The following is a 9,609-nucleotide window of genomic DNA, read 5'->3' as shown; positions in this document are numbered from 1 at the left end:
AATAAGTTAAATTTTAGCTGCCCCAAATTCTTGAGGCTGAAAACAGGCTTCTAACTTGCATAACCTACACCATTGTGTTGAAAATGCAGGAAGACAAGTGCAATGTTATATCAACTTAAATTTCTGATATTTATACAAATCAAACAAAATAAAACATGGAAAAGAAAATAAGATGATACTTTTTTTATTGGACATAAATTAATACATTTCTTGATTAGCTTTCGAAGGTTGCCCTTCTTCGTCAGATCAAAAATAAGCAAATGTGCTAGCTGACAGTGTATATAAGTGAAAACATTCAAGCATTACTATGACAGTCTGACAGGGTGGGAGGATGGGGGTGGATCGGAGGTATGCATGGGGACATCAAAGCATATCATTGATATTCTAACAGGATGGGTGTGGATAGGTGAGGGGTGGGGTGATCAACAGAGACATACAGCTTTATGGTTTATAATGGGCTAGGAACCCCAGATCCTTGTTAAGTCCTTTCTGTTGGGTGTTAAAATATTCAATCATTCTGACTTCAAAGGTCTTACGTTCTTGTATGGTTTTAAAGTTACCTTTCAGTATTCTCACTGTGAAATCACTGGTACAGTGTCCTGGTTCTGTGATGTGCTGTCCCACCGGGGTGGGGGCCCTACTGGCTGTATTGTTCATGTGATGTCTCTGTAAATTGAATCTTGTCTTAAGCATCTGGCCTGTTTCTCCAATATAGCATCCTTCGTTACATTTTTTACACTGAATGATATATACCACATTGGAAGATGAGCAAGTGAAAGATCCCTTTATGTTGAATATCTTTCCTTTGTGGATAACTGTGGGGTCCTGTGAAATATTTTGGCATAGTTTGCAACTGGATAAATTACAGGGACGTGTGCCCTTCTGTTCCTTTTCAGTCTGTGATGGAAGTTTACTTCTGATTAGCTTGTGTTTTATATTTATACACAAATATTTTCAGAAAGCAACAAGGCAAACAATCTGCAAAATCCAACGTGGAGAACAAACCAGCAGATCTGTATAATATCCAAAATACTTTATTGAAGATACTATATGTTAGACAAATGCCCGACATAGGCCGTGTTTCCAGCCTTTGACAGCAGACTGTTTCGATTACTTGGCGACTCAACAGTAGACGCTATTTTGTGCTGCTTATGCTGGGGGTTTTTTTAAAGAGAGTTCCCGCTTATCCATGCTCTGATATGCAATTTGTGACTGTTTTTATTTAAGAAAGATACTAACTAGCCCCTGACGCAGCCCCTTTGTTGGGCGAAACGTGGCCTGTGTCGGGCGTTTGTCAAGGGAAAATCCGCCACGAATCAATGTATATGTGCCATATGGATGGAGTTTGAGCTAATATTTTCCCGTTTTGCATTCGCAGGATTTTCCCTTGAGAAAGTACTGAAGCAAAAGAGGCACCTGTCGGGATATTGATTACTCCTGGGACTGCACTCGAATACACACACAGATAAGTGTTATAGATAAGTCATCTCCGCACAATTAATAATAATATTTTTGTTGATACAATATTGGTCACATGATTCTTACACTAAAGCAGAATAAGTGGAAACTGAGAGGTTCACGATAATCACAGAATAAACAACAAAAAAAGTAGCTAAAATATTTTTAGTAGTTACGGATGGATGGGGGCCGATTATGATTATAATTGTCACAGCGATCAGGCATACCAGATTGGAAACAAATGAGGTGCCTACTGACTGTATGAGACTTCCCCAAAAATAAATAAATTAATCTTGTGACCATCTGGCACTATTTGAACTTTACCATTGATTGGTTGTATATCCTAGAAATAAGCAGTGGATTTTCCCCGTCCATTTTAATAATGGTCTATGGACTTTTCCTTTAGGAAGCCAGCCATTCCTTTTTTTATACCCCACTAGAGTTTAATTGCATGTTGAGTGAAGGAATATTTCTCCGATTCCTTTTAAATTTACTACTTTCTAGCTTCATTGTGTGCCCCCTAGTCCTACTATTTTTGGAAAGAATAAACAAGCGATTCACGTCTACCCATTCCTCTCCATTCATTATTTTATAGACCTCTATCATATCTCCCCTCGGTCATCTTTTCTGCAAGCTGAAGACCATAGCTGCTTTTGCCTTTCCTCATAGGGAAGTCATCCTATCCCCTTTATCATTTTCGTTGCCCTTCTCTGTACTTTTTCTAATTCCACTATTTCTTTTTTGAGATGCGGTGACCAGAATTGAGCACAATAATCTGTACAGTTCTAGTATAAATTTTGAGATCTAACTGAAATACATAAAAACTGGTTGGTTAGTTTTGATGAGAGTTATAAAAAAAAGACAAATAACTTTTTTTCTTAAAAAAAAGATTTAAATGAGAACATGTACTGAAAATGAGATTTATAAAATAATTTGAGAGGTCTTTTTAAAAATTAAATAGGAATTCTTTCTAAAGTGCTTCAGTCTAAGGGGGTATTTTACTAAAGCTTAGCTCGAGTTAATAAAATGGGCCCTACTGCAGCTAACTCAAGCTAATCTTTAGTAAAAGATCCCCTAAAAAAATGAATGTTGGTAGCCATTTTTTCTTTTCTTCTAAGTTAAAAAGAAACTTGTGCTGGAATAATTCAATTAATAGCATATTTCTCTATTGAAAATCCTGTTCCTAAAGGAAATAAAATTTTCTGTGAACTAAAAAGTTGTAGATGTTTGAAGGTTCCTGTGAGACTCCTGAAAATTAAAAAAACAAACAAACAAAAAGCCCTATTAGTTAGTCAGGGAACAAATATAAATACAGCAAGGTTTAAGCAGCGAGGGGTTTAAAAATCATCTTTTATTGTCATTAGCTAAGGCTTAACAGTGCAATAGTTTTTACTTAGGCAGGAACATTAGTAACCACATACTCACTTAGGGAGCATACTATCTTTTATTGATTTGAATTTAAAGTTAAAAACAGGTAAAAGAGAAACTATAAAACTTGAAGAAAGACTTCCAAGACAAATGAAGAAAAAGTAGTAATTTAAGAAAGCAGGAAACAGAAAAGTGGAAGAACACAGAATACACATGGACATTTAATTTCCACAATAGAGCAAAAAAAAAAAACATTTGAGCTCAGTGCACAAACAGACTAAGGTACCTTTTTACTAAAGGTTTGTTGTGTGGCAATGGGCTTGCAGCATGGCAACCTGTAACAATCACCGGCCCAACATGGCTGCCAACGGTAGTTTTGCCTCGAGTGTGCACATTTCTGCTGCTACGGAAAATAATTCTGTATTTTCTAGCACAGCGCTAACTTGGCGGTAAAAAAACATACCATTATTTTTTTTGGTAAAAATCAGTTTATGTACACTGGATCCAGTATTGGTATAGAAAAAGTAAACAGTGTAAGTGAATGTATAAATGATAACATATTTTAAGATATTTTAGACCAACATTTTAATATTTTAAACTTTTTAATGTGGTTTTAATGAGTTTTTTTTTTAACATATTGATGTTAATATATTTTAAAGAAAATCTAAAGTGCAATAAACAACTTTTTGCACAACTCAAACTCAGTGTTACTTTCAACAACTATTTCTATAACACTCAATTAAGAATCATGTAACATGTCTCTGATTCTTAAATCTAAAATAACCTAAAATTCCTTCAGATTGGAGTTTTCCCATCTGAATGAAGTCCGTTTCTTTAATATATTTCTCTCTTTCCTGAGAAAGAGGATTTGGTCTGAAGTACATCAGTCATTGGGAAAATTGCATTTTGGGTAACAGTAGGCAGAATCCAGAAAGGCAGTGTTTCATAATGGGGGGTGTTTTCTAAGCTGTGTTAAGCAGCTACTGTGGGTTTTACAATGCAGATGTTTTAACCTTGGTCTCTACCAGTAGCTAGCAAACACCCAAAACAGCCACACTAAGCAACCCATGCTAGTTGCTTAGTGTGGGTAAGTGTGGGATATGGGCAGGGCATTACAGCAGTACAACATGGCTGGTAGTCACAGCAAGCTGGATTGATTTAATCTGTTGTCAGAAGTGCCACTAGTGAAACTGTACTTAATACCACCTCTGGTGATGGTGATAGGTACCGTCACTCTGTAGTAATCTGGTATTGCAACCGTGGCTCATAATGATGCACACGTCCTGATGCAAACCCCCACTGATAAAACTCCCTCAACAGATCCAAACCGCCCAATAGATGATCTTCAATCCATTTCCCAACAAGTAAGCCTTTCCCTCCTGTAACCATCCTACCAACTGTTGACCCAGAAGAAGTCTCTGTTAGCACCTGACCATTCAGAACCCCACTGACCCCTTCCCCCCTTGACTCATTCAGAAGCTTTCTTGATAATTTAGAGAGCCAGAGTAGGAGCACTTAGACTCCACTCATACCTTGTTCCTGCTCTGAGACAGCCTTACAATACTACTAATACTACTAGTTGTTTTAGGAAAATAAAGGTTATTTTGAAGATGCAGTTGCAATGGGCAGGAGCGAATGGGCATCACTCCTTCTTGTTCCCCTACTAGACCACCAGGGATCAGACTTGTGAACCTGAAGGTATCCTGGAGGGGTGCTGTTTATGTTTGGGGATGTGAGGGAGGGTTGGGGGGGTTGAAAGGGTCATCTGTTGGGTTCTAGGGGTTTGAGGATATAGGAGAGAGTGAGGGCTGGTAGATAGTTATTTAGAGAGAGGAAATCTTGTCAGAACATGGCTAGATGCCTGTATGTGGGTCCAAGTCAATATTCAGCCAGGACCTACAATGTTCCTGATCCACTCCAATCTGGTTTTCGCCCTCTTCACTTTACTGAAGCTGCACTTACCAAGGTCTCTAATGACCTGCTACTGGCTAAATCCAGAGGTCTCTATTCTATCCTTATCCTTCTTGACCTATCTGCTGCTTTCGACATTGTTCACCCCCTTATTTCTAGATTTGCTGTCCTTGCTTGGATTCCAGGGCCCTGTTCTTTCCTGGTTCTCCTCTTACCTCTCACTTCATTCTTTCATTGTTCACTCTGGTGGATCCTCTTCAACTTCCATCCCACTTTCCTTTGGTGTGCCTCAAGGTTTTGTCCTTGGACCCCTCCTTTTCTCCATCTATACCTCTTCCCTTGGTACCCTGATTTCATCCCATGGCTTTCAATACCATCTTTACACTGATGACGCTCAGATCTACATCTCCACCCCTGAAATCTCAACCTCAATCCAGGACAAAATCTCAGCCTGCTTGTCCAACATTACTGCTTGGACGTATCAACACCATCTAAAGCTAAACATGACCAAAACTGAACTTCTCATTTTTCCCCCTAAACCCACCTTCCCTCTTCCCCCTTTCTCTATCTCCGTTAATGGTTCTCACATCCTTCCTGTCTCCTCGGCTCGTAACCTTGGAGTCATCTTTGATTCCTCTTTCTCCTTCTCTGCACATATTCAACAGATCGCCAAAACCTGTCGTTTCTTTATCTACAACATTAGCAAAATTTGTCCCTTCCTTTCTGAATACGCTATTACTTCTCACTGGTCTTCCACTCAGCCATCTCTCTCCTCTCCAATCTGTTCAAAATTCTGCGGCACAACTTATTTTGCGCCAGAACCATTATACCCACACTAGCCCACTCCTCAAGTCACTTCTCTGGCTCCCTGTCCGCTTCCGCATGCAGTTTAAACTTCTCGTACTGACCTTTAAATGCATCCACTCTGCTGCCCCCCATTACCTCTCCACTCTCATCTCTCCCTACATTCCTCCCCGTGAACTCCGCTCACTGGACAAATCTCTCTTGTCGTCCCCCTTCTCCTCCACTGCTAACTCCAGGCTTCGATCCTTTTCTCTCGCGGCACCTTATGCCTGGAATAGACTTCCTGGACCTATACGTTTAGCTCCATCTCTACCTGTTTTCATATCTATGCTGAATCCCCACCTTCTCACTGCTGCTTTTAGCTCCTAGCCACTACTCAATTGCCCTCCCTTTGTCCCTTCCTTCTTTCTCACCCATTACTTCCCGCACCCGTAACTTTCTTGTCTGTCTGTATTATTTAGATTGTAAGCTCTTTTGAGCAGGGACTGTTTCTTTGTGTCATGTGTTCAGCGCTGTGTGCATCTGGTAGCGCTACACAAATGCTAATAATAATAATAATGGCTGAATATTAGCCAGAAACCAAGTAAGACACAGAGGCTATCACAGACCAATTTAGCAGACTAATTTATATAGTCAATCCTGGGGATCAGATGTGGCCTGGTATTGAATATCAAGGGCTAAATATGCCTACCTCAGTCAGTATTAAAAATGCTAACTGCCATAGGCTAAATATTGACTGGAGTGTGGCTGTTTTCCTCCATGCCAATAGTCACAACTTGCTACTACAAATGAGTGGAATGAATAAGTTATTGGTTCAAATCAGCCTCTTGTCTATTTGGTACTTTGAAAGATATACAATCTGAAAATGTCATCATTCATCTTGTTTTCCATTTGTCAAAAAATGAATACAAGTTCCTAATAAAGATCAGATCTGGCAGCAGTCATTTATTTAATTATTTATTTGTTAAAATATTTTTAATCTGTTGGGGAAACCCATATTATCGAAACAAGATGGGCGTTCATCTTTCGTTTTGATAATACGGTCAGAAATGCCCAAATCTTAACATTTAGGTGGTCCCTAGAGATAGTCATCCTTAGACTTGGTCGTTTCAATTTTCAGCGATAATGGAAACTAAGGACTCCCATCTCAGAAACGACCAAATGCAAGCCCTTTGGTCATGGGAGGAGCCAGCATTCATAGTGCACTGGTCCCTCTGACATGCCAGGACACCAACTGGGCACCCTAGGGGGCACTGCAGTGGACTTCAGAAAAAGCTCCCAGGTACATGGCTCCCTTACCTTGTGTGCTGAGCCCCCCCAAACCCCACTCCCCACAACTGTACAACACTACCATAGCACTTATGGGTGACGGGGGGCACCTACATGTGGGTACAGTGGGTTTCTGGTGGGTTTTGAAGGGCTCACATTTACCACCACAAGTGTAACAGGTGGGGGGGGGGGTGGGCCTGGGTCCGCCTGCCTGAAGTGCACTGCACCCACTAAAACTTCTCCAGGGACCTGCATACTGCTGTCATGGAGCTGGGTATGATATTTGAGGCTGGCATAGAGTCTGACAGAGGAGAGGCTTCTGGGTTAGCGTTTAGTAGCTGCAAGGAGATTGTTGAGCAGCAGCCAGCAGGCAGCGTGTGGGAATCGCTGTGAGCCGAGCCTGCGACCGGAATCACTGCTGGGTGGGCCTGCAAGGAGGGTGAGGAAAGATGGGGTAAAAGTTGCTGCACAGGGGAAGGGATGATGGGGAAAAGATGACGGGGAGGGAAGACGTGGATGGCAGCTGCACAGGGGAGGAGTGAAGATGGAAAGTTGAGGCATGATGGGTGGGGGAGATGCTACACAGGGAAGAAGGTAGATATGCAGCAAAAGGGTTTAGGGGTGAGGAAGGGAGAAGTCTTGGCTGCTTATGAGGTGGAGGGGAGGGAGACATGCTGTATAGAGAGGGGATAGGTGGTGAAAGGGGGATACATTTTGAACATAGGGGTGGAGAGGAGGGAAGAATGGTGGGCATAAGGGTGGAGGGAAGGGAGAAATCTTAGAAATGATGGTAGAGGGGAGGAAGGGAGAGATGTTGCATGGGAAGGGGAGAGAGATGTTGGATCAGAACACAAGGGAGAGGGTGAGAGAAATGTTGGACATGATGGTAGAGGGGAGGAAGGTAGAGATGCTTTATAGGAAGAGGAGAGAGATGTTGGACCCAGAACACAAAGGAGAGGGAGGGAGAGAGAGATGGTGGACAGTGGGAATGAGAGGGGGAGATAGACATGGGGGGTGGATGAGAGGGAGGGAGAGGTACACAGTAGGTGGTGAGGGGGGGAAATGTTGGGCCATGGGGGAGAGGACAGGAATGAAGAGAGAAGGGGCAGGAATATATAAGGCTACCAGGGTGGGATGGGGAGGGGATCAGATGCTGGTTAGAAGGGTGGAGGGAGGAAGATGATGGGAATGGTGGAACCCTGTAGGAGAGGCCAGGAGGGGGAGGAGGGGTGGCAAGGAAATGATTGAGAAATAGTGATTACAGAGGGTAGAAATATGGTAATAGGAAGTAGATTAAAGATAAAAGAGAAAGTAGAGATGGGGAGGAGTAAGATGGGGAATGGGAGAGCTAGTGGGTGAAAGAAGAAGATGGAAATTTGATAGGTAGTTGAAAAGTAAAAAGGAGAAGCAGAAGGGTGAGAGAGAGGCAGAAAAGAGCTACAAAGGAATGGTCAATATGTCAGAGGCAGGAATAGTGAGGGAATAGATAGGAGAGAGGAGAAAAGACAAATGGACTGCAGCCGCTTGAAGAAGAATTAGCAGATGACAGAGAGGAAAGCAGAAAAGAGAAATTGGAACCAGCAAGATGGAAAAATAAAATGTCCATACAACAAAGGTAGAAACAAAGCTTTTTATTTTGAATGTTTTAAATGGAATATGTTAGCTTTTGGAGATGTGCATAGCAAATGTCTTTGTATTGTGTTCTGTAGAAAAGGAAATGCATCTCTGTTTTATGTCTCCAGTGTTGCAGTAATGCTATGTTTAACTTCTTGGGGTTCCTTTTCAATTTTTGTCTATATATTTTTATTTCTAATTTGTGATCCCTTGTTCTGTATTTGGTGAGGATCTGTTGGTGTGATAGTAATGGCAGGTGGGAAATTGGAGGGGAGGCAAAGAGGAGAGGGAATCGGGGAGGGGATCCCTCCTTTATTTTCTTACCTGGGCCCAAGCAGATCTAACACCAGTCCTAACCCTTGCTGTATAGCTGGTGAGGATTCCCAGACATCCCCAACTAAGGACCTCCTCCAAAGGTGTCCAGAACTCCCTTCTACCAAGCTCTGGCAACAGCACCCTTGAGCCATTGACAGCTAAGCATGTGTGGGGTGCTGGCATCAGTGGCTTAGGGTCATTGCTGATGCCTGCCAAGCTTGGTAAAAGAGAGTTCTGGCCACCTTCAGAGAAAGTCTTCAGCTGACTGATCTTGAGGAACCTCATTAGCTAAAGTATTTATATTTTGAGGTGGAGGTAGGGCGGAGCAGAGAAAAATTTGTGCCCACCCACTTTGGGCTCAGGCCCACCCAAAACTGGCTGTCTGGCTACACCACTGGGGTTTTCTAGCCCATTATAAATAATAAAATTGTACTGCTTTGTCACCCTCCTGTCTCCATGCATATCTCCCTGTCCCTCATCCACCCGACTCTTCCTGTCTCTCACCTATCCACCCCCATCCTGTTAGACTGTTACTGGAATGCTTTGATGTTTCACTCATATATACTGTCATCTACCAACATTTGCTTATTTCCGAACTGATGAAGAAGGGCAATCTTTGAAAGCTAATCAAGAAATGTATTAAGCTATGTCCAATAAAAAAAATATCATCTTATTTTCTTTTCCATGTTTTATTTTGTTTTATTTCTATTGATTCACTCTTCGTGTAATTAAACTCTGGAATTCGTTGCCAGAGAATGTAGTAAAAGCAGTTAGCTTAGCAGCATATAATATATTGTACTGTTTTGGGATCTTGTCACAATGTGCAGGAATGGAGTGAGCCCTTGTGCCGATCCGAAGACCAGCAGTCAG

Source organism: Microcaecilia unicolor, chromosome 14 (genome assembly GCF_901765095.1).
Source record: "Microcaecilia unicolor chromosome 14, aMicUni1.1, whole genome shotgun sequence".
Taxonomy (NCBI): domain Eukaryota; kingdom Metazoa; phylum Chordata; class Amphibia; order Gymnophiona; family Siphonopidae; genus Microcaecilia; species Microcaecilia unicolor.
The sequence above is the reverse complement of the archived record's forward strand: the minus strand, read 5'-3'. Positions refer to the sequence as shown.